The sequence below is a fragment of the Podarcis filfolensis genome (assembly GCF_964270895.1).
Source record: "Podarcis filfolensis genome assembly, chromosome: 1".
Lineage (NCBI taxonomy): Eukaryota > Metazoa > Chordata > Lepidosauria > Squamata > Lacertidae > Podarcis > Podarcis filfolensis.
In genome coordinates this window covers 112,736,146-112,762,279 of record NC_139604.1, presented here as the reverse complement: position 1 = coordinate 112,762,279, position 26,134 = coordinate 112,736,146, and the positions used below count along the sequence as shown (strand labels likewise).

Genomic DNA, 26,134 nt, shown 5'->3' with positions numbered 1-26,134 from the left:
TTGGAGAGCTGTTTCTGGTCAAGAGAGACATACTGGATGAGACAACTGCTATTCATGGGGGATACCTACTCTTTTAAGTTACCCAAAATGCAACGTCCTAGTCCATAGATTTATGAAATGTACTGGTTTCACAGACGTATATTCTAGGAAGATAACCTAAAATGGTGCGCAGTCTCCATAGATGACAGATGAGTTTGGCTTCCATTCACTACTGCCCATTTGGCTGCCCATCCACTACTGAAGTATATCTGTAGGGCAATGAGTGGTACCAACGCCACTACCAAAACAACAGCAAAGAATGTGGCAGCCACAGCCATGATCATGCCAAGCAGGACTAGGCTCTGTCCTGGTTTGGGGAATATTGGGGGATTGTCAGCACTGTGCTCAAAGGCCCTTTGAGCTCGAACTGGTCTTTCAATGGAAGGCTGAATGGAAGGAGGCCTCTGCCGTATCCAAACCCCCTCTAGCCCAGCAGATCTCAGGCTTAGATTGCAACCTTAATTTAGAGCTGAGCTGAAAAGGGAGGCTGCATTCACACTATACATTTAAAGCACAATAGTACCACTTTAAACAGTCATGGCTTCCCCAAAAAAATTATGGGAGCTGTAGTTTGTTAAGGGTTCTAAGAATTATTAGGAAACTTCTATTCTCCTCACAGAGCTGCAATTCTGAGAGTGGTTTAACAATCAATCACTCTTCCCAGGGAATTCTGCCAATTGGAGCTCTGTGGAGGGAATAAGGGCCTCCTAGCAACTCTTAGCACCGTTAACAAACTACAGCTCCCAGAATTCTCTGGGGGAAGCCATGACTGTTTAAAGTGGTACCATTGTGCCTTAAAGTGCACAGGGGTAAAGGGACCCCTGACCATTAGGTCCAGTCATGACCGACTCTGGGGTTGCGGCGCTCATCTCGCTTTATTGGCCAAGGGAGCCGGCGTACAGCTTCCGAGTCATGTGGCCAGCATGACTAAGCCGCTTCTGGTGAACCGGAGTAGCACACGGAAACGCCGTTTACCTTCCCGCCGGAGCGGTACCTATTTTTCTACTTGCACTTTGACGTGCTTTCGAACTGCTAGGTTGGCAGGAGCAGGGACCGAGCAACAGGAGCTCACCCCGTCGCGGGGATTCGAACCGCCGACCTCCTGATTGGCAAGTCCTAGGCTCTGTGGTTTAACCCACAGTGCCACCAGTGTCCCAATTAAAGCGCTGGTATAGCGCTTTAAATACGTGGTGTGAATGTGGCCTTAATCCACATTTTCTTTCTCCTCCCCATGTTTAAATACACATTCCCATTTGGACAATATTTCAGGGGGACATGAAGGAGGAGAAAGTATTCAGAGAGAGGATGAGGATGCCTTCTGACAGAAATGCAGGTACTTCGCCACTTGGCATTCCAAGAGGGGTCTTCCAAACAGTGACCTCTTTTCAATGCTGATTAGCTGCTGTTTTGTTTGAAATTATCTCTCTCTCTTTTTTTGCAGAGGAATCAGAGATTTTGCACAGAATGTTCACTTCAGAACATCCAGTCTAAATATACCTAACAACATTTGATAGCAGTAGCAGTGGTATCTGATTAATATCAACGGCGGCCATAGAAACAATTCCCTGAAAACCACCAGCTGGAATGCTAAAGATGTATTCACAGTGATATCTCCAATGATAATTTGGTAGCAGTGGCTCATTTCATCAATCCCTTTAATGAGGAGGTTCATTTCCCCCCCGGTGCCTGAGAAACAGACACAAGCCAGAACCACAATAGTGTACCTAACCCAAGAACCATCATGTAGACCTCATTCTCGCCAGCTTAATCCCATTTCTTTTCTGAGATTTCAGCTCAAAGCACCTTCACAAATGATAGCAGTAATACATGCTGATGTGCAAAGTGGTTTTGCTGTGCCTTAAAAAAAAAATCTATCATTTATTTTTTTTAGCCAGCAGTAAACTTGATAGAGCACCTTTTAACTGGAATTCTTGTTTTGCTGTGTACACTTCTTTTCCTCTTCCCCGATAAAAGGGTAAAGTGCAACCCAGGTTTCAGAGAGGGATGGATGCCTGATTAATCTGTCTGCCAGGTGCATATGGAAATAAATTAGCAAATGGTACATCTGGGATTGAACTACTGCAGAGATGATAAATTATTGCCATCTTCCATGGCTGTATTACTGAGGCATCAGTGAGTTCTCTAGTTCTCACTGAAAGGCTGATCACATAAAATCACCATGGTTCTGGAATTAAGGCAGCATTTTAGGTGGTGTAAGCAATTCTTAAAGGCTCCGAGGCCCATTTTTATTAGACTTATGATGTGTGCGCATGTGTGTGCACAGAAGCAAATATTTCTAAACGGCCCTTCAAACTTTCCTCCTCTACAGAAGAATCTTAAACCTAGAATTTTAGCATTAACCTTGCAGTGTTTGATGTCATTTGGGGGGTTGGCTTGCCTGCTGCCATTAAACTCAGACCGTGATTGGAGTTTTCGACCCAAGGATTCTCGTGTAAGCGTGGGAGGGAAATGATGGCATGTGATCATCTTCTCTGGCATACATCTCTGCAGTGAAACGGGAAGCCATTCAGTGGCTGTAAAGGTGTCAGCCTGGAGAAATTGCCCACAAGCTATATTGAAGAGGTGGCATCAAGGAGAAAGCCAAGCCCCCTGTGTGGCCTCATGCAAGCCTTCCTGGGGTTGCTCATGCTCGAAGGAGGGATATTGCAAGCATTCAAGTAGGGGCAACCACAAGGCAATTTGGACTGTACCCTTGTATTCACAAGTCCAACAGGAACATAGGAAGCTGCTCTATACCCAGGCAAACCATTGGCCCATCTGCCTTAGTATTCAGACACTCCAGGTGTGCCTGTTTTCCAGGGATGGTTCGGGTTTTGCAGAAGCCGATCCAGTTTCTGACTGGATCCCAGAATCCCTTGCTTTTCCTTAGGACTTTCCTATTTTCATTGGAGAAATTTGGGAGGGTGTGGAGTTATGTGACCCCTGAGCCAGGGAAATAAGTAACTATACAACCTTTAGAAGACATCTGTACAGGGAAGTTTTTACATGTTTAATTGTGTTTTTATACAGTCCTGTTTTTCTAGAAAAAGAGGTGCCAGAACTCACCATAAACGCCTCCCTTGTTCTCTTATAATGGCAATGGCGCCCACTTGAGAGGTGCTGGGATTCATTTCCAGTGAGTTCCGGCTGAAAAAAGGCCCTGTTTTTATATATGTTGGAAGCTACCCAGGGTGGCTGGGGCAACCCAGTCAGATGGGTGGGGTGTTGTTGTTGTTACTATTGTTATTGAATAGGACGTCCCTATTTTCATTGGAGAAATGTTGGAGGGTATGCCTACATTGACTGACAACAGCTTGCCAGAGTTTCAGATGAGGGACACTCCCAGCCCTAGTGTCAGGCTTCAGGAAATCCTATCCCTCCCATGGTGGGCAGCCAAGAAGCAAATAACAAGAAGAGTTCTTACCAATCCCTTTATTCAATATTCACAGAGAGAGGTTTTGAAAAGTGCCCCTCCATTTCAGTAATGGCATCACTCCAAGTAAAGTCCCAGCCCTCTCCTATTCTACGTCATCCCTGCGCCGGCTGATCTGTGCTTTCTGCCTCTGAGCTTTCTGTCTTACTACTCTCAATGCACGCCGGGTCCTGGGAGGGGGGGTCTGGCATGCTTTCAAAAGACATTGAGTCTGTCAACTGCCTCTCCCTTAGTGCTTCTTCTTCTTCTTCCCATGGCTGCTGCTGCTCTCCCAATATTTCCCATCTTCTCCCCCCCCCCCCCCGGCAGCCTCTGAACTATGACCTTCTGCAAACCACTGTTTTAAATCTATACTGTCCTCTTCTTCTCGGGAAGGTTTGGGGGGGCAGTCCCCACCATTCCTCCTCAGTCCAGTCCCTGACACCCACTTGGAGATGCCAGGGCGTGAACCTGGGACTTTTTGCATGCAAAGCTGATGGTCTACTGCTGAGTGATGTCCCTTCCCCCCAGATGGATACCATCTGCCCTGTAGGAAGGAAAAAGAGGGTGTTGGAGGGAGACAAAGACTACATCAAGACCTGCTGCAGCCTGACTTACTTCTCCCTGCCACAGGGCCAAATGATACCATCTGCTCTGTTGGATGGAACATCTGAAGCTGGCTCCTGCGTTTGTGGGGCTGCTGGTTTCATTTTGCAACCACGTGGCTCTTGGTGTATCTGTTGTGCTTTATAGATGATGTTACCCACCTAGAGGACCTCGTCAAAAACCAAGTTAGGGCTTCCCCAGCTTTGGGAAAGAGGTGGGTGGGCTCTAGGAGCCTACCAGAGCCTTGTATCTCCTTCCCAAACCCCCAGCCCCTCACTTACCTGGCTTTGGGAAGGCGGCACAAGGGCTGGGTGGGTGTGTCAAATTTTGGCCTTGCTCCCCACCCCACACATGCAGCCCACGGGTTCCATGTTGAAGTTCTCTTGTGGCCTACTTGGTATAAAAAGTTGGGTAGCCCTGTTCTACATATCATGTTGCTGTTGGTCTGTGATTTTGCTTGGAAGTTAAGACTCTTTAAGTTTTTCATACAAATAAATCAAGTCAAGCAACAAGTGTGGGTCTTTTACACTTGAGCCCTAAGTCTCATTTAATTTGATGGAGCTCTGGGTAAGTGGTTATAGGAGTGAAGCCTTAGTCCTGCCAAGTGAGCCAAAGGCATGACAATGCCATTGAATGAACAGTCCTTTGCTGTTTGGCTTGCTTGACGAGTTATAAACAGTGTGTACATGTGTGTTTCCAAATGCACAAAGAGAACAAATTAAAGGAATCACATTGTGAATGGAAGTTTCTGGTCACAGCTAATAAAAATCATTCAATAATAACTCCCTCAGTATCAGCATTTAAGTGCGCATTTAAGTTGTGCTCTGGAAGCAAAATAAACTAGCCAAGAGAAAACATTCTAATAATTTATGTGCATTTATATGTACAAAGTTATGGCCCTGCTGCAGTTTTCTTTAGCAAATGGCTTGGAATATGCAAATTGCATTTATGCGTTTTCTTCTTTTGAGTCCCTTTCTGTAGGGACGATAGGAGAGGCTAAATCAAGCTCGTGTAATTTCTACATTCAAAACTGAAATTTGATGCCATGTTTAGTAAGTCTGAAAGCCAATTTAACAGATTGTTCAGTGTCTGATAACAAATGAGACTCAATTTTTTTGGTTCTTTTCAAAATATTTGTAGCATGTTTTATTTTGGTTTGGTTTCTTAAACTAATTTACTGTGGATACTTGTGCAATCTGTCTAGAGCTACATTCAACAATATAAATGGTACAGCTTCCATCTCTATACAGAAATGGTTCAAGGTGATTCATGATAAATAATTAACCTTAGTTGCAGGGATACAAAGCAAATTTCTTATGGAAATTATAACAAGATGAACACATAGGACTCCTTTTGTTTTTCCAATTCCTATTTATACAGATCATCCTCTTGAGAATGGAAAATGTGAGTGCCTCTCCCTATCCCCTGGTTTGGTATATTGAAACTCTAGTGCTAATGCTTCTTTTCTGTCAGTAGGTGTCACTATTGTACTGTTTGTGCAGAAAACAGCACTACAGCAGGATCAAATAACAAAAGAAAGAGCAGGTCGCATCTGCATACAGACTCTGTGGGAGGGAGGCAAAAGTCACTCATATTCCGAATGTGAGGTCACAGTTCTTTTGTACAAATAAAGGACCCATGAGTGAATGCCAAAGGCAAACAATCACATGATAAAATATTAATTGAAAAAAAAGAGTACTCAAAAGTGTGATAGGTGTTTTCAACCACATAGGTTGAAAGAGTTTGGCCCTTTAATATAGAATCACCAAAGTCAAGAGGAGCGCTTGGCCCTTATTGTTTCTGCAACTTGCTAGTCAGAGTAGGAGAAAAGATACTGAAGTTGGAAGGTATCTCAAATTTCATCTAGTCCAACTCCTAGCCACCACTACAGCATACCTGATAGGTGGCTATCCAACCTCTGCTTGAAAACATCCACCAAAGGAGTGCCCATCACTTTCTGATGCAAGATTTTGAACAGGGGCTGTGGTGGATAAGTAATGGCCATTGTGGATATTTGAAAAAGTGGTCAACACAGTGCAAGAAGGATGTGATTGTAGTGCAAAAACTTGCACAAGTTCCAGTTCTTCAAGTCCAGTGAGATAAAGTAGATTCTGCATTACATTAAGAATAATGAAAGTATAGCATCAAAGTACCCATAACTCGGGGTGTTTATCAAGTTTATCAAAACGCGCGGTAATAACAACATATACGTCTACAGGGTTGCTGGTGTTCTTACTCTTTGGCTGGAGTTCTTCCTTTGCTTGGACCTTCTCACTCTTGCATTTTGCATCATTGATGAGTAGCTATAAAAATTCTGTCATGGACCTGTAGGAAAGGATGACTTAAAGTTTATTGCCCAACCCCTAATCAGTGTTTCACCTTTATGCTGTGGATCAGCTAAGAAATGGCTGTGCAAATATCAGTTCCTGAGAAACAAATTGCTCTCACTTGGCGGTTATCATGGTAAAATCAAAGTGTTTGTGGCCTTGCAGATGTTGTTGGACCACCAGTCTCATCAGCTGGACCTCCGTGTCCGGGCTGAATGATACTGGTAGAAATGCTCCTTCAGGTATACAGGGCCAAGGCCATTTATGGTTCTATAAGGCCAGTGTTATATGGTCCTGGCAGCTGCCGCCAGTTGTAGTTTCCAAGTCATCTTCAAAGGTAGCCCCACGTAGAGTGCATTGCAGTAGTCCAAGTGGGAGATAACCAGAGCTTGTACCACGCTGGTGAGATAGAGCACAGGCAGGTAGGGACTGATGGAGCTGCCTTGAATTTAGAATTAACCTGTGTCTCCATGGACAGCCGTGAGTCCAAAATGACCCCAAGGCTATGCACCTGGTTCTTTAGGGGCACAGAATCACTCTGAAACCCAGGAACCCTCCATTGCAGCCCTAGATACACCACCCTCCCCAGTCATGGCACTGGAGCAAGTGGGGCAAACAGAAACCTGGCTAAGTGAGACCCCAGCATCATGTACCCCGTTTGCCCATTGCCATCACTTCATGGTAGATATCCAGCCTGGAAGTGGGCAGGGGTTGGGGGCCGGAGGGACAGCTGTTTGGATTCCAGGCCAACTTACAACTTCAGCAAAACGCAATCTTTGTTTTTGGGGAAACAGGGTTGAAGGCAGCGCGGCCTCATTATATGGCGAATAATAAAATGATCTTGGAAATTACTGTCATTGAGGATAAGTATTGAAAGTAATGAAACCTGACAAATTCGAGTTTAATAGACCTTCCTCGAGATTAGCTTGATCCATTAGGCTTGCTCTCTGCCTCCCAGATAGCCTAGTGGTCGTGAAGGACTTTTGAAAATCCAAAAGTAAATTTCGCCAACGGATGATGTTAGGGCCACCCGGCTGAGGGCCCTTGTAAAGTGAGAGGGAAGGAGATTAGCCTGACTCATCTTCTCTGCAAGAAGGAGGCCCGCAAACGTGACTTGAATTCCATCAGCCAAGGACAGAACAATAAGACTACCAGGGATGAGCTATAGCTTAGTGGCAGAGCCCTGCTATGGACGCTCAGGAAGCTGCCTTATATTGAGCCAGTTCATTGGTCCATCTAGCTGCAGCGAGGCTCCTCACGGGGTCTCTGCCATGGGAGCATATTCACCCGGTGCTTTTCCAGCTGCATTGGCTCCCGGTGGAGTACAGGGTCAGATTTAAGGTTCTGGTTTTGACCTTGAAAGCCCTTCACGGCCTAGGACCCTCGTGCCTACGGGACCACCTCTCCTGGTATGCCCCACAGATGACCTTAAGGTCCATATATAGCAACACTCTAGAGGTCCCGGGCCCTAAGGAAGTTAGATTAGCTTCAACCAGAGCCAGGGCCTTCTCAACACTGGCTCCGGCCTGGTGGAACGCTCTGCCTCATGAGACCAGGGCCCTGCGGGATTTGATTTCTTTCCGCAGGGCCTGTAAGACAGAGTTGTTCCACCTGGCCTTTGGCTTAGAATCAGTTTGATTCCCTCCCCCTCTTTCTTTTTCCTTTCTCCTCCTATGAAGAGATTGCACCCTAATGTTTTAATGTTGTATCTTAATCTTTTAAATTGTATTTTAATCAACTTGTTTTTATTATTGGTTGTTAGCCGCCCTGAGCCCGGTCTTGGCTGGGAAGGGCAGGGTATAAATAAAAATTATTATTATTATTATTATTATTATTATTACTGTCTGCTCTGACTGGCAGCAGCTCTCCAGGGTTTCAGGCAGGGAATCTTTCCCAAGCATGCTGCCAGGGAATTAACCTTGGGCTTGCTGCATGCTGCTGAGCTGTGGTCCTTCCCATGTTCAAATCCTGACCTATGCAATCAGGCGAAACATCGTGGCCAGCAGGACTGGGAATGGGAATCCATGTCTGAGATTCGACTGACTTGTTTATTTCCCACATCAGCTAACAGCAGCAACATGGTATGGTGCTGTTTCCTTCCGTTTCTGAGCTTCTGGGCCCATTCCAGAGCTAACGTTGACCTGGCTGTATAAATCGAGAAACTGGCTAACACTGAATCAGACCTTTACACCATCTATCCCAGTGTGGGGCTAGAATGACAATAGCCCTATCCACGCATTACTTGTCCCATGGCAGGTTCATGGCTGCACTCCTGGCCATGCCCCTGAGATTGTGCCCTTGCAGGCACGCCAACTGTAGCAGGCAGAGGTGTCATCAGCCCCCTCAGTATTTTTTAGCAGGAGACTCGGCCCCCCAAATATTGAGGGGGTGGAGGAGGTCGAACCACTTAGCTTAGTGTGGCGCAGCTAGGCTGTGGTACAAGGTTGAACCGGCCTAAGCGGCATCTCCCAACATTGCACAGGCTGGCGCAGCCTTCCGCTAGACCACACTGGTTTGGCCTGCACCGTGTTGGAAGATTTGTGGCATGTAGCACATGTGTGACATGTGTGCCACACATGCCAGTGCCCGCCCCCTCCCCCAATCTTGGGGGCAACCCGGCTCCTGCAACCCTTGCCTTTGCTGTTGTATAAACATTGGAAAAGAACCTGTGTGGAGCTCCTGTGCCTCAAACAGCCATGTGGGAGTCCTGACTGAATGGAGATCCTAAGCTCCAAATCATGAGCAGCTGCCATTTTGTTTTCAGTTCCTTTCGTAATAGTCCCTAATATGCAATTCGCCCTTTTCACAGCTCCACATCTTCAACAAGCTATCCACCACAACCTCAAAGTTTTTGCCTTGGTTAGTCACTACCAGTAAGTACATATGTGAAGTCAGGACTTTTTTGATCCAATGCACATCCCTTTAAACTTCCCTACATTGAATTGCATTTGAATGCCCATTCAGACAACGTGGAACAACCTGCAAACCCTTTTTCTTGTTCTTTTTACCAGCTGAGGACTATATTGTACGCCTGTTCTGTGTGTTAGTGTCTGGGAGCCATTCAACCACCTCTTGCAAAAGTGTCCTAAGATGCTGCCACAAAAGCCTTGCTAATGAGACACATAAAGCCCTGAGTGTGGCTCTGATGTTCTGGGCCTGAAGTTTTAGTGAGCAGTAAATGAATCTGCAATGTTTTGCCCAATGTACTGTTGGGGAAAGTTGCAAGGGAGAACTGTTTCCGTTTTCAGAGCATACTTTTCTTTCTTTGGTGAACAGACATTGCTTAATGAGTTGTGAAATCAAACACTTTGATGGCAGGAAGATCAAATTGCTGAGTCTTAATCTAGGGTTGGTAATTTGTACAAAACTGCCTTTCTTCCCATACCATCTAAAAGTGGACCTTTTCAACTATGAGGAGGAGGGAGCCCAAGTCTTGCTGCTCCTTATTCCAAGTCCTTCAAAACGGAGATAGCCAGCTCTCTAGATGCTGTCAGACTACAACTCCCATCTAGCTAGATAGCCAGTTGTCAGAGATTATAGGAGCTGTAATCCAGCAACCTATATGTAGGTCACCACATTGGCTATATTTGATAGCTACTTGAAACAGATATGAACATAAGCTTTTATTTTTCTTACTTCAGAAGATATGTAATATCTGAACTTTCTGGTTATGTTGTTTAGCTCTTTCCTGCTCTAACTTGTGCTAATAGATAAATTCCCATTGATTGCAGTCAAGCACGCAGAGCAGAACCGATCAATTGAAAAGTAAAGTTAAGACAACAAGTACACTTCTTTTTCCACTTACCTTAATGGAAAGCTTTCAGGCCAGATCTGTCTTTGGTGCAACAGGACTTACGATGAGCGATTTGGACCAAGGATAGTGTTGGCTCTTCCCATTTTGTTTTGACCTTTTCAGATTGTTGCTGTACAGGACTGATACGATTAAACATGCTCAGTGATATCCAAGCTTGCAAAATGGAAAAGGCAAAGCTGGAGTGAATGTTATTCTTTGTTTTCATTAAGGGAAAGGGTTGGTGATGGAGTTTTTTTTATAATATAGATCTGAGAACACTAGAATTGGTTCCAGATAAATGCTAAAACTTCATTTCACGTTCCCCGAACAAGTTACAGTTATAGATTTGGCACAGCACCAGAACATCGCTGTGTTTATGTGCAACTGTCCAGTGAGGTTAAAGTATCTTTTCTGTATGTTTATAGCTCATGACAGTTTTGAGTGAGATGTCAGCGCCTACGGATGTGCTACTCACTCATTCATCAAAAATCTGTGCAAACTGGTTGCATGATTCAACAAAAAATACACGGCCGTCCTAAAGTGCACTAAGAAGGAACAAAATATGCTTGTTTGACAATATCAAGTGTTAGTCAAGGCACGGGGATTTCACGAAAGCTCTCGCTTTACGCAACAAGATTACCATGCAGGAATAAGAAGGGAAACAATTGCAGAATTGCTATGATTTTTCCCCCTGCCCTACATTGATCATGATTACAATCTTTTTCATTCACTGATGGAGTGATAAAGGAATTGAGGAGGGTGGGGTGCTGCACCTTATTTTGACTACGAGAAGACTGTGTGGATTGTTGGCTGTAGGTTACACACAACCACACACGAAAACAAGCTAATATGAAAGCCAAAACATTTCCCACACCAGATGGATCTATGGTTGGAATCATAGAATTGTACGAGGCACGACGTGAGAACATTGGATTGGTTGGGCTATTAAGAAGGGCCACAAGATTGCTTGTGACAGCAGTCAGACTATGTTTCCAAAAAGAAAAGGAAAAGCTCTGCTGCTGTTGCTTGTCCAAATACCCTCCCCACACCTCCCAAATGCCCCCTCCCCAATTTCTAGTAATAAAAAGAAGGAATCAAAAACATTTAGCAGAGATGTAGTTAAAGATATACTAAAAAAAGATAAACATCCTACAATATATTAGCCATAGGGTGGCAATGCTAAAAAAAAGAAGAAGCCATAAAATTGCATAAAATTTACATATGCTGAGTTATGGATATAGATGCACAGGTGATGCTGGATTTCACTGCCCAGGTATGAGAAAGATCACTGCCCAGGTATGAGAAGTGATCAACATTTTCCAACGTTACACCACTGAGTTGGATTTGTGGCGCTGCAGAGGGGTTATTTTGTACTTGTCAGTGCAGCACTTCAGTTTTTGGGATGTTGAGTGATAAGCCAAGCTTTTCGTAAGCTTCTGTGAAGATATTTAGAATGGATTCTGTGGAAGGATGTGAGGATCCAGAACTGGCCTCCACAGTCACTTACGGACTCATTGTTCAAACCGTGTTTATGGAAAACAATCTCACTCGGCTACGAGTGATCGCCGAAGAAGAAGAAGAAGAAGAAGAAGAAGAAGAAGAAGAAGAAGCAGAAGAAGAAGAAGAAGAAGAAGAAGAAAGATGCACACTTAGAAAGAAGTACTGTCATTTAAATAGAAGGGCAAAACAACTCACCATAGCGAGCCAACCTGTGTACCTGCTCACCTTGTTTTGTGAGTGCTGTTGGTGGGCCACTTCAGGGTCGCTGGTCTTCCTTCAGAAATTTGACTTGAACCAGACAGCCTGCCTTAAAATGGAGGGCTCTCCTTGGAGAGTCCAACAAATGCAGGACATTCCTATGTAAAGGAGGACATAGGACTGCCTGCTTAACACCTCTGCAGCTGCAGCCTGTGAAATAACAGGCTGTGCATTGTCTGGTGGTGCTTCACTGTTCATGCGCAGGCATTCTCACATATGTACATTGCAGACAAGATGGATCTTCCCTTGCCCCCCTCCATGGGACTGCTAAAGCCTAAATCCTGAGGAGTGAGAGACCCAAAACACCGATCAGAAGCAGAGACTGTTTTTAGTAAATAGGGTCAGCTGGGGCCACCACCACCACCCCCCACAAATGGGAGGCAGCATTCATGATTAATCTTCTCGTTTTTTTAGATGTAAGACTTTTATCACCGTTGCAGAATATCCTAAACCACATTAACTAGTTCTGTGTGAAGCATTACCATGAATAATTGAAGTTAATCTGCACTTGTTAACAAAATGCATCAGGAGATACATTATCCATGCCTTAATTGAAGTCGTGTGCTTAGGCCTTATTCTGCAAAGTACACAGTGCCCCAAGCCCTTAGTTACCATTGAAAATTGAAAATGCTCAGCTCTTAGAAACTCAAGGCCTGTGCTATTTACTAAAGTGTGTTTGTGTGTGAAAAGTGGCCTTTAATGGGCGCAAACAATATTCTTATGGGAGCCCATTTTGAATCTGCTGTGGCAACACATTGTAGATTCTTTTGACATCATCCAGTAGTCCGGCTTTATTTAGCCATGGCAACTGTGTCAAATTAACTCCCATCTTCCAGTAGCAAGACTGCAGCTTTGTTTGTTTTTCCTCTCAAGGGAATCATCATTATAAGATGCAGTGGCATAGCGTGGGTTGTCAGCACCCGGGGCAAGGCAAGTAATTTGCGCCCCCTAACCCGTGGATTTGCGCCCCCTAACCCGTGGATTTGTGCCCCCTAACCCTAACCCCCAGATGTTGCGCCTGGTGCGGCCGGCCCCCCCCCTGCACCCCCCACGCTACGCCACTGATAAGATGCATTAATAGTCACCAGGAAAAAAATGGGAGGAAAATTTTGAATGAAAGTTTAGCTTTTCATATTGTTCTGATTTATTTTGTTTAAGGTGGTAGTCTACCCTTTTCAGGATGCTGAAAATTATAGAGACAGTGGTTACATACAACCCTGGAAAGGGAGATTGCTCAGGGCCCTTGCAGTTTCCATAGGGTAGTCATGCAGAAGTTGGGGCACGGCAGCCATGTGAAAGCGGGCAAATGTTACATGAAAACCTAAGAAGAAGAATAAAAAAAGCTTTGCTCCCTTTCCAAGTTACAAAGCTGATAAAATAAGAGAGGTCTAAGTACCGAGAAGTACAAAATCACTTTAGAAAAAGAAGACGTTTATTTTAATAATGCGTTGTGGAGTATATTAAAACTGTCTCACACTTGTAAGTCTTTGGTGGGAGGAAATGTTGTTGTTATTGTCATAATGTTCCTTTTCTGTTGTGAACATGCTTTCAATAAATCACTTTTTTTTAAATGACCAAAATAATGTTTGTCTTTTTTCATAGGGATTTACATCTATGCTACAATAAATGTTTAAATACTTGTAAGGTGGTCATGTACTAGGGAGATATTTTATAGATTTGAGATCAGAACTGATTTGTGATACAGTCATACCTCAGAATTGAATGGAATCCGTTCCAGAAGTCCATTTGATTTCGTTCGGAAACTAAGGCACGGCTTCTGATTGGCTGCAGGGAGCAGCTTCTGCAGCCAATCAGAAGCTGCAGAAGCCGCGTTGGACATTTGGGTTCCAAAGTAAGTTTGCAAACTGGAACACTCACTTCCTGGTTTTCGGTGTTCGGGAGTCAAAACGTTCGACTCGCAAGGTGGTCAGGATCCAAGGTACGACTGTATATATCCACAGCTGGATGGGTGATGGGTGGGACACAGCCCATGGTAGTGGCAGGTAGAGCCACTGTCACAGTTAAGCAGCTGGTGAGCAACCACTGGTCAGCCATGTTGCCCATGGACAGAAAATAGAGGTGCAATCCTCTGCCTGAGTACTGTGGTGCATTACTGGACTGACCCTGTTACTGGGGTTGCACATTTGATTAGGAACTCTAGTGTGCGTGTGTATAGCCCTTTTCGCCTTCAGCCGGTTCTGTGGAGATTGTAGGCAAGCCAGCTGCCTGATCTTCTGCCCTGTCCATGCATTCGGTCAGTATGTCTAGTCAAAGGTGACATTAGGACTTATTATCATGCTTGACTGACATGAAGAGGTCAGATTGTGCAGCAAAATATACTCTCAGAACACTCTCTGGGGGAAATTGTGGCCAGTCTGAGGATACCAAGCCAGAAAGATCTAACTGGTCCGAATAAAGCTCTGCTTAAAGGTAATGCAAGGGACAGTTGGCCCGAGATGAGGGTCCAAACCCCCACCCATATCAGTGGGCACACTCATAAAGTTCGCAATGTACAGTAGATACTGTAATGATTACATAAGCAACACCTCCAACCACTAGGTGGTGCTATTCCATGTTCGTTGAGGTCAGCTAAAGTTCCATTGGCTTGGCTTGTGACTGTGTTGTCAGGACCAGATTTATTCTAGAGACTTATGTTGCTGGTTTAGATTGCAGGTCTCTAATACTCTGTTATTTCAACCAAGTATTACATTACGCTGCTTCAGTCATTACACATGCATGGAGCTCCCTTGCTGGATTGGGGCAGTTCCTCAACACACACACACACACACACACACACACATGGTACCTGCATAATACATAAAAGTCACATTAGGCAAGGTGTGTGACTAGGCACCCCTGGCAGTTGCTGGTTCCTTGGTCTGAACCAAGTTCCTCTGCAGCTTTATTCTCCTTAAATACGACCCATTTAAGCTTGAATAATATTAAGCAGCATTTTAATAGGAAGTGAGCATTTCTCTTCAGAAGCAGAGCAAGAAAGCCGGGGGGCAAAAGCGGCGGCAGGGGGTGCACGGGGGGGGGTGGTGCGGAAGAGATGTAATAATAATAATGGAACCAAAACTGTGTGCCTTTTACAAGAGACCTATAAAATGTAATCTTCCTCCCTGAACTCTTGCCTTTTCAAAGGATGAAGATTAGACTTGCCACTTAGCTAATGCACTTGAGAGGAATTCTAGGTTCTACCTCATTTGGAGTTTCCATCTGAAAAATTCCACGTGTAGAATTGTTTTCCTACTTCGCGCGACAAAATTGGGACTGTATAAACTGTTGTGAAATATGGACAGCAGTCAAAAGATGGAACCTCACCAGGGGTGTCTTACCCATAGAGGCTAGTGGCGCGGGACGCCAGGGCGCCAAGTTCTGGAGGGCGCATGGGAAGAGGCGGAAGCTGGACGCGGTGCCTCCTGGCATCAGCTCCCCTCCAGTGTGGTGTAGTGGTTAAGAGCGGTGGACTTGTAATCTGGGGAACCGGGTTCGTGTCTCCGCTCCTCCACATGCAGCTGCTGGGTGACCTTGGGCCAGTCACACTTCTTTGAAGCCTCTCAGCCCCACTCACCTCACAGAGTGTTTGTTGTGGGGGAGGAAGGGAAAGGAGAATGTTAGCCGCTTTGAGACTCCTGAAGGGGAGTGATAAAGCAGGATATCAAATCCAAACTCCTCTTCTCCCTCGCCCGCCTCTGCCATGCCGCGCCGAAGCAGCGCCACGCCCGGAGCCTCCATCTGCCGTGGCCACCACGTCACAAAGCTGAGCTGGGAGGTGCTGCGTCCAGTCTCCACCTCTTCCCCACCGGAGGAGCCGCCCTCCAGCCGCTGCCCGCCTCCTCCAGCCCCGCCAGCAACGCCGTCCTCCCTAAAAAACTCAGGGAAACGGGGGGGGGGCACCGGAGGAAGCTTTGCACCACAGCGCTGGATATGCTTAAGACGGCCCTGAACCTCACTCCAGATAAAGCTACAATCATGTTACCTTTGATGGCGGCAGGTGTGCTTGTGGTATTTAAAATGGCAGCTGTTCATGGCGACTGTGTACTATGTCCAGTAACTGAGACAATATCTACCAGTTTCTGGGGGGTCTTGAGTGGGCAAATACTGTTGTGCTCATGTCCTAATTATGGGCTTCCCTTAGCCATCTGGTGGGCCACTATGAGAGCAGTGGTCTAGATTAGGCCTTTGGTCTGACCCAACAGAGCTCCCCTTATGCTCTTCAACTAGTGTTTCTTGAAGAGAACGAGAACTTACAAAGTGTGAAAGAGAAACTCAGTCTCTCCAAACACTCAGGAATGGGTTGATGGATGCATCTTGGAGGGTATCCTATTGCCTGCTGTTGAATATTTATATACGTATCTCCCTTATATTGCTGTTCTCACAACAAACAGAAGTTTAAGAATAATGTAAGAAGAGCTCTGCTGTGTCTGACCCGAAATTCATCTAGTTTACACTGCAGTCCAAACCCTGCCCAGGTGGAACGCTCAGGTGTTCTGGGGGCTGGCAAGGATTCTGTTGGCAGCATGACATGTTTGTTAGGTGGGAGGGGGAGCTCCATGCCTGGGGGGTGAGACTGGCATTTCTTCACAGGGTGGACTGGGTGGAAGGACAGCCCTATTCAGTCCAATGCCTCCACCCTAGCTGGCTCAAAAGGGGGTTCAATTGCAGTCTTAGCATGCTTGGTTTCTCAATGAACTGCCTCAGAAAGGCCACAGCCAAGACCTGAAGTCAGTAATACTCATGTGCTGACCCTGTAGGGCTGTTTCCCAAACTTGGGCCTCCAGCTGTTTTTTTATTACAACTCCCAGTGGTCAGGGATGATGGGAATTGTAGCCCCAAAACAGCTAGAGACCCAAGTTTGGGAAACACAGCCCTTGGGTTCACCAAACAGCAGAGCAGCCACTAAAATTGGCAACAGCAATGGAAACGTCTGGCTCTGTGCAAGCCGCTTGTAGTTTCTTCTGAAGCAAAGTGACACTGTGCCTGAGTCTTTGGCACCTGGGTTGATGATAAGGATGGGAATAACATCGTTTGTGATAAGAGGCTGAGAAGGCCATTTCAGGCAGCACAGCCGGCTGTGAAACCGTAACATTCTTACTGGTTTGGGAAAAGATGCTTATGTGAAATGTGTCTATGACTTGCACGGCAATGGAAAACAAAAGCAAATTGCTTCTGGCTAAAGTTTTCCCCCTGGAAAGTTTTTGAGCAGGGTCTGGTCCCATCTCTGATCATTATAAAGAGGGGTGTCCTTACTACACTTTCTCCTTTTCATTGTAGTGAGAATATTCCTTGGCTTTCGGCCTCTGAATACCAATTGCTAGTTAAGGAGGCAGCTGTTACACTCAGGTCCTGCTGGCAAGCTTCCCATGGGCAGCTGGTTGGCCACTATCAAAACAGGATGTTGCTGGACTAGGTGGGCCTCTGGCCTGATCCAGCAGAGCTCTCTTTACATTTACTGGTTCAGCTTTACTCACTAGGGTTCAATTCTGAAGCCGCATGAATACCCACCTGCCTTTCTCTGTCCTCTTGAATACATTTCATACCCAAAGATGGCCATAACTCACGGGATTTTCATTGTTTCTCAATTTTTCTGATAGTGCTCACTGTGTTGGCATCACTTGTGGCACTCAGGTCCTGCTTTTAGGCTATGAACATCTTTAAAAAGTAGAGACATCACCTTGCCAACAAAGGTCCGTATAGTTAAAGCTATGGTTTTCCCAGTAGTGATGTATGGAAGTGAGAGCTGGACCATAAAGAAGGCTGATCGCAGAAGAATTGATGCTTTTGAATTATGGTGCTGGAGGAGACTCTTGAGAGTCCCATGGACTGCAAGAAGATCAAACCTCTCCATTCTGAAGGAAATCAGCCCTGAGTGCTCACTGGAAGGACAGATCCTGAAGCTGAGGCTCCAGTACTTTGGCCACCTCATGAGAAGAGAAGACTCTCTGGAAAAGACCCTAATGTTGGGAAAGATGGAGGGCCCAAGGAGAAGGGGACGACAGAGGACGAGATGGTTGGACAGTGTTCTCGAAGCTACCAGCATGAGTTTGACCAAACTGCGGGAGGCAGTGGAGGACAGGAGTGCCTGGCGTGCTCTGTTCCATGGGGTCACGAAGAGTCGGACACGACTAAATGACTAAACAACAACAACAACAACAACAACAACAACAACAACATGGACATCTGGCAGGCCACTGTGAAAACAGGTTGTTGGCCTAGGTGGGCCTTTGGCCTGATCCAACAGGCTTTTCTTACGTTCTCATGTCTATATTCTCTTTTAATAGCAAGTACTCCAATCCTTCTGTCTTGTCTTGGAGGCATTAACATAGCAGGATGTTCCCGCCAGGGAAGGTGGACGAGCTCCTCTTTATATACTATATGAATGCATTTGTGTGGCTTGAAGAGCTATCTCTGCTTCTTTGGGGATTTCTGTGAGAGTGGCGATGCCTGTGAGCTTATGGGGATGGCTGTGTATGAGAGCTAAGCTGGGAGTGCTTCTGTGTGTGTATATTTTTATTCCTGCAGAAAAACAACACCAACAACATCCTATGGGTCAATCGCAGTCTGTAAATTCTATTACTGTAATTGCAGTAATGGGTACTCTGCAGGGATAGGTTTGTAAGTGTGAAGCACATGCAGAGAATGGAGAAAGACGGCAACACTCCACTCAGTTGTTATTTTCCCAACGGCTCTGTCCCTACCTTTGCGTCCCCTCCTGCCCCCCCCCACTTTGCACTGGGAACCATCTTGGCTGTGAGTCCTAGAATACATGCTCCCTGCTTGCAGGACTTTCCCCACCTGACCATTTCAATGATTGATTGAGATGTTGTATTGGGGAAGCCTATTTTGTGCATAGGCTCTTCCTGTGGTTTAGAACAGTGAATAGCAACTGAACAGGGCTAGTCAGTTTCATGAATGAGTTATTCAGATTTGTTGGAGTCTTCCCTTGCAATCTACTTGCGCAATTAGTCTCCATGGCACCCTAGAGCAATGGTGTTGCCCCCTGGTTGGCTGTTTGTTTGCTTCTATGATTTCTCAATTTGTCCTCAGTGCAAGGCAAGAAGCTACTTTTAGGGTGCATACAATTAAATGGATTGATATAAGCAAATTGGGGGTGGTCATTTCTTGTTTCCACTGCAAAATATTGAAATTCCCCCGATCCTTTCATGCTTCAACTGTTCACTGGATGTTCATCCTTTTGCGGAAGAAATATATCCTTAATAAACTAAAATCCTTCTGTTTGCTTTAAACTTGTTGTCTCTCAATTGCATCAAAGGACCGCCATTAATGATTAACGACAAAAGGCATAGTCAAGATCCCTATTGATTTTCCCTAGAGTAATCATGATTTTATACATCTGTTTTATTGCCTTTTGTGCTTTCATGCCCATACTAAAGAATACAATGTTTGTCATCTCTTCTGATATGCAAATTGTTCCATAGTCAGGTCATTATTTAAAAACAGTTGCTCTGTGTGCCTTCATATCTGCAAAGAGAGAAACCAAAAGTGTAACTGTGGTATGTCGAGAAAGAACCATCAGAGAACCACCAGAAGCCACACAAATGCGCATTTAATTACTCTTCATCAGCTTTCCTTTTCATGATGCTGGCTGGCCAGGTGGGAACTGTAGTCCAACAATACATGGAAGGCACTAGGCTGAGGAAGCCTGCTGCCTGTCTATCATCGCTCTCAACCAGTAGAGCTCCAGTTGGATCCTGAGGTTTCCGCAACCGGAGGGACCGCTTCTGCACATGCACGGTAGAACACTTCTCCGCATGCGCGTGCGGTGAAACACTTCTGGGGTTGCCGCTTTTGCAACCTGAAGTTTACTTTACCCGAGGGTAACGTAAGCTGAGGTGCTACTGTAATAGCTTGTGGACATGTGGTGGTTACATGAGCCTGGAAACTGATGAGTAACTAATGGAATTGGGTCAGTTGAGTCCTTAACAGTTTGAGAGGCCTAAGCCCTGGCTATTTGGGACTGGGCCCCAGATCTCCTACCTCTGCCCCTCCCCTTGGAAACTTTATTTACGTTTACCTTTACAGGGAAGCATTCCTTCTGAACTAAATTTCCACTTATGCATATAAAATATCACCTGTAAAGTTGAATGCTGGGTCTGGGCCCTACATCTTTAATCAGACCCACAAGGTACAGTGGTACCTCGGGTTACATACACTTCAGGTTACATACGCTTCAGGTTACACACTCCACTAACCCAGAAATAGTGCTTCAGGTTAAGAACTTTGCTTCAGGATAAGAACAGAAATCGGGCTCTGGCAGCGCATCAGCAGCAGGAGGCCCCATTAGCTAAAGTGGTGCTTCAGGTTAAGAACAGTTTCAGGTTAAGAACGGACCTCCGGAACGAATTAAGTACTTAACCTGAGGTACCACTGTATATGGATTAGCCTGCTTATAGTACAGTAGTAAGTGCTGATGTTATACATTCACATTTAACCTGGGTTATCTACTTGGTACTGCATTTCTGTCCTTTACCGGGTTCCCAGCTGCTTTTGTGGCATAACCCTTGCACCTTTAATAACCCCACAGCAAGCAAAAGCTTGGCCAGAGACACTTCCCCCCAAACTACATGCTCATCTACTTAATTTGGTGCTGTTAAGCATGCCTTCAAAGTACGATGCCACTGTGAGAAGAGGATGCTAGAGGTAACAGGCCTTTAGTCTGGTTCAGTAGGGCTCTTGCAGGAATCGCGCCAGACAAAAAGGCTGGCAACCCTAGCTAGGGAACATATTAAACGTCAGTTTTGGATTCCTGCTGTGTTGTTGTGATGGAGATTGGTTTGACGAATGGCACCCTTCCCAGATTCAACTTGTGGCAATGCAAAATGTTTTGTGGATGGCAATTCCAGAGACTTGACACTGAGATAATTAATGTTGCTATCTTGAAAAGTTGAGGTTTATGCCTTAGTATAAATATTTGCAGGAACATTTGAGATTTAGTAGCCTGACATGCAGAAGTTAAGAAGCTGAAACTTTCCCCGGAGTAGAACTGAAGTCTGGAGGCAGGCGGTGATGTTTAAGAGAGCTGAAAGTCAATTCAGAGGTCCTTTGTAGGGATACATTTCTTTTGTCCCGTTGTCGGCTTTGGTCAAACATGTTCTTTGGGTTTTTGAAGTCATTCAAAACCTGCATACCAGAAGTGGGAAGAATTTATACATCCCAAAGAGTGATTTGTGCCTCTCAAACTACCTTCAACTTGGTAAAAGCGGGACAGGAACACCTCTTTCCAACCAAAGTACAGTGGTACCTCGGGTTACATATGCTTCAGGTTACATACGCTTCAGGTTACAGACTCCACTAACCCAGAAATAGTACCTCGGGTTAAGAACTTTGCTTCAGGATGAGAACAGAAATCGTGCTCCGGCGGCGCGGCGGCAACGGGAGGCCCCATTAGCTAAAGTGGTGCTTCAGGTTAAGAACAGTTTCAGGTTAAGAATGGACCTGCAGAACAAATTAAGCACTTAACCCGAGGTACCACTGTAATGGGGAAAGATTTGCCTTTAATTCAGTGGTGTTGAAGGCACAGGAGCAGGAGCAATTAAAAGTTGACAGCCCGATCATCAGAAGGAGAGACTGGAAAAGTAGTGTTTTTCTGTAGTGAATGATCTTTTTTTAAGGTATGCAGTGCAACCCTAGATATGCCTACTGACTATGAGAAGCAATTTCCACTTTGTAAAATGGCACTTATTTCCAAATGGGCATATACAGGATTGCGGCGTCTATTTAACTTGAATTTGTTCTTTCGTTTTTATAGCTCTTAGGACCCTGTTGTATATCACAATTTTATCAGCCTTTCAGTTCTTTATGAAGTGTATTTCCTTTCACAACTCAAGTTCCACAGAGGTTGCTTTTTAAAACTCTGTTGTCCTGGCTTTGTGTGTGTGTGTGCGCGCACGCGCTTGTTTTTAAATCACACGGCTGCTGTGGAAACTTAAAGCTTCTCCATTTGCCACCAAATGAACTAGGAGCTGAACTCTGCTGGTCAGACAGGTTGTTGAATGAGGGCATGTGACAACAGTTTCAAAGCAGGATTTTGCCAACACCCTTCAGCTAGATGGGAGATACAAGAATCTTGTCAGGCATAGGGCTTCAGAGAAGTTAAGACTTGTGCTGGTACACAAAGATTGCAAAATACTTTGTTACTGTTGTCTTGATTCTCTCTCATTCACTCTCTTTCAAACTCAGCTGCTTTTCTCCCTTTCTACAAATGGGGACAATGGGAATTCCGAAGTGTTATTTTATGCTCCAGTCCAAGAAGTGGATGGAAAGAGCCATATTACAAGCTCAGTGTGGCAGTTCCTGGTAGGTGATCGTGCCTTTTAAAATTTAAAGAGTAATGCAGCAATGTGCCTAAAAGGAACAAGCAGCGCAACTATTCCCCCCCCCCTCCAATAATGGCTGAATCAGGGTGTTAGTTGTGTGTGTGGACCTTTATGAAGTGCAAATGTTAAACTTCTCTGCTTCCCTCTGCATGCTTACACGTTAGTTTATGTGTGTTGCGTAAAACCTCTTGCAAGCTGGATATTCCTGCAGTACTTCTAAAACTTGCTCCAGAGACTGCCTCTTTTGCTTTTGCCTAGTTATTTCTTATTCTCCGAGTATCATCTGACATTCAGTCTGTATGCAAGTCCCATTGGCTTCACGGAGGGGAGAGGCGCTGACTTATTGGAGGGCGGAATTTGGCCTTCAGTTAGTTTCATTTTTAGCTTTTGCACACTCCGTCCAAGGCTGACTTGCCCAAGGTTTAACTGCAATTTCTAAAACTGTGTGAGCAGCTTGCCTGAACTAGCAAAAGGGGCTTGGAAACCGATGTGCAAAGTTGGGCAAAGTCCCATTTAAGCAAATGGCTTACGTCTACAGCAAGTACTCTAACATCGACTACTACGTTTCAGGATGCTAACTGCACAAACACTGCCTTTGAGTTAAACAAGTGGATGAAAATTGCTCTTATTAATATAAAGGCCTCGGAGGCGGAAGGGACAGGAAAGGCTGTTGCTACATTTATTATCTGGGCCACAGGGAAAAAAGAATGCAGGATTTGTTTTTCAAAATAAATTAAAATATGATTTAATTTTTTATTGCTATGCCCTGGATTGTGCAAGTCATCACGCAAACCGTGCCAGCCTGGGTGGCATTTTAGTATAACTCTTGTTTCCTCAGAGCAGAAGCAAATGTAAAAAAAGAGTAATCAAGAGCTGAAATAATTGAAAGTGACTGTCGCTGTAAGTCTATTCCTTTTGGTCGCAGTGCTTCTCATTCATCACGTGTGTATCGGTCTTCTTGCATCCGTAGAGCTGGGTTTCGTTTTAAGGTCAGCCTTCAATTTCTGGAGAATATAATTTAAAGCTATTTATAGTGCTTTGCGATTGCCTGTAATAACTAATAGGGAGAAGGGGGACGAGCAGGGTGCGTGTGTGAGAAAGGCCTGCTTTCTGCAGCCGAGAAATAAATGTGCAACAGCTGTGTCTGCCTTAACTTGATTAAAGTTTTTTTTTTTTAGTGTAAACATAAGAATGACTCCGGACAAAAGAGCAGAAGCGAGCCGGGCTATCTGTTGTTATTGTAAGACTCTTTGCAGGCGTTAACTCTGGCTCATCGGGAGAGCGCTAGATTTCTGTGTTTAAAGTTTACTTTGCTGTTTGTCTGGAGTGGGGTCAGTGTTGTGGTGAATAATTTATAGGCAGCATGAATGAGCTCATTAGTCACCTTTTCAGAGTTTAAATGAGTTTGGTGGTTGTCGTTACATGGGCCCTTCTGTTCAGCCGCATGGCAAAATGACAGTTTGGCAGTTGGCTTGCTTGTAGCAGGCTAGGCCGCCTCTTTTCAGCGTGGGGTTTTCTTTTGTGTCCTATTCAAACCCCCCATTCTGTTGCCCAGCGCTGGTCTTCGGGCGTTTCTTCAGCGGAGAGCTGGTGCTTGCATTATATGGCTCCTGGGTCCTCTTATTGTAGACTCTGGTGTCCTCCTTCTGAGTTATCCGTCATTTTCATGCAACCAGCAGTTCTGGAGAATCCTGATGTTTTTATGAGGAGACTCCAAAGCAGCCCATCTAGGACTGAGGATGCCCAGAGGCCACGCAATACTGTTTGGATGTGGGGAGAAACCAAAAACAAAGGAGGAGTATCATGGAATTGTAGAGTTGGAATGACCCCAAGGGTCATCTAGTCCAACCCCCTGCAATGCAGAAATCTTCACACAAATGTGGGCTAGAACCCATAAGCCTGAGAATAAGAGTTTTATGCTCTAGCGAATGAGCTGTTCCAAGGAGTGGGGTGAAGTCTCCTGAAAAAGGCATAGCTAAGAGGCTTGGAAACCTGAACGAGAACGCTCCAGAACTGCAACGTTTTGTTGTAGGCCTTGCTTGTCAAGAGAGATCGTTTTACTCTCTGTGACGCAAATATGGTAGCGAAGAAGAAGTAACCGGAGTGAGGTTGCCATTTTTCTTTTTGCTAACTCTTCCCTGCTGCATGCAAAAGTTTAGCAAGGGAAGCTTTTCCTGGCGTGGAGAGGAAGTGATGTAAAAAACTCCCCCCCCCCTTTTAAAATATGATTTTTTATTAGTTTTTTTTAACATATCATTTTCAACAGTAATTAAACATACTTTTACAACTTATTCAAAACTTCCCCTCTTAACCTACGTGTGTTATTGTTAATACTTCTGTTCCTGTATCTTTTAGCAAGCTTTCAACCTCAAACCTCAGACAGCTGTTTTAGTCTAGGAGTGAAAAATAATTTGCTTCGAAGTTTGCTGTTGGATTGTTTGCATGTGGAAGAGTGTGAAGAGGGGCGAGCTTAATGAGCATATCTGTTTAGATGTTTCATCTCCGATCATCACTTGATCCAAGAATTATTTTGTACACCAGGAAGCATGCAAATAACTAGATTAATATAACAACATAAACAGAGCCTGCTGGGTGAGGCCAGGGGCCCATCTAGTCTATCGGGTTCCTGTGGGAAACCTGTGAGCGGGGCCTGAGCTGCAGTTTCCAGCAGCTGATATTCAGAAGCATCACTGCCAGACCCAGCAGTAGGATAAATGGATTGATTGCGTTTCTCCAAAGAGTGCAAGGTGGCGTACGTGGTTGTCCTCCTCAACAACAACCCTACGAGGTAGGTTAGACAGAGAGGCAGTGGCTGGCTCAAGATCACTCTGTGAGGCTTAATGGCTGAGTAGGGATTTGAAGCCTAGTACCCTAGGTACTAGGGGACGTAGGTGGTGCTGTGGGTTAAATCACAGAGCCCAGGACTTGCCGATTAGAAGGTCGGCGGTTCGAATCCCTGCGACGGGGTGAGCTCCTGTTGCTCGGTCCCTGCTCCTGCCAACCTAGCAGTTTGAAAGCACGTCAAATTGCAAGTAGATAAATAGGTACTGCTCCAGCAGGAAGGTAAACAGTGTTTCCGTGCGCTGCTCTGGTTCGCCAGAAGCGGCTTAGTCATGCTGGCCACATGACCCGGAAGCTGTACGCCTGCTCCCTTGGCCAATAAAGCGAGATGAGTGCCACAACCCCAGAGTCGGTCACAACTGGACCTAATGGTCAGGGGTCCCTTTACCTTTATCTATCCTAGGTACTTGGGGACGTAGGTGGCGCTGTGGGTTAAACCACAGAGCCTAGGACTTGCCGATCAGAAGGTTGGCGGTTCAAATCCCTGCGACGGGGTGAGCTCCCGTTGCTCAGTCCCTGCTCCTGCCAACCCAGCAGTTTGAAAGCACGTCAAAGTGCAAGTAGATAAATAGGTACCGCTCCGGCGGGAAGGTAAAAGGCATTTCTGTGTGGTGCTCTGGTTCGCCAGAAGCGGCTTAGTCATGCTGGCCACATGACCCCAGAAGCTGTACGCCGGCTCCCTCGGCCCATAAAGCGAGATGAGCGCCGCAACCCCAGAGTCGGCCACGACTGGACCTAATGGTCAGGGGTCCCTTTACCTTTACCTTTATCCTAGGTACTACTACTACTACTACTACTATTCATTAAATTTGTATACCAGCCTTCATCTGCAGATCCCAAGGTGGTTCACAACATAAAATGACAACATAAAACCCACAAAATACATGGTAAAAATAAGAACAACAATAACAAACCAATAATCCCCCCCATCTAATGACACATTGAAAAGGGCATCAGATGTCAATCAGCCAAATGCTTAGTTGAAGAGGAATTATTTTCGCCTGGCGCCTAAAGGTGT

The 26,134-nt window shown here is 45.3% G+C and overlaps 1 protein-coding gene and 1 long non-coding RNA gene across 3 annotated transcripts in view; one reads left to right on the top strand and one right to left on the bottom strand.

Annotated features, from left to right (window-relative positions):
• Window positions 1-26,134, top strand: part of FOXN3 (forkhead box N3) — a 193,886-nt gene that overhangs the window by 5,613 nt on the left and 162,139 nt on the right. Inside the window, exon 1 of one of the 2 annotated variants that reach the window (XM_083616368.1) lies at window positions 21,445-22,255. The exons of the other annotated variant lie outside the window; for it this stretch is intronic. The gene's annotated coding sequence lies outside the window, so the exon portion shown is untranslated. Of the gene's footprint in view, window positions 1-21,444; window positions 22,256-26,134 lie in introns of those variants that run through there. 2 annotated transcript variants of the gene reach the window in all.
• On the bottom strand, window positions 5,192-25,194 carry LOC310766543. The gene is made up of 3 exons (XR_014550237.1): window positions 23,660-25,194; window positions 10,190-10,351; window positions 5,192-6,382 (listed from the first exon to the last, which is right to left on the bottom strand). It is a non-coding gene; the product is annotated as an uncharacterized lncRNA (long non-coding RNA).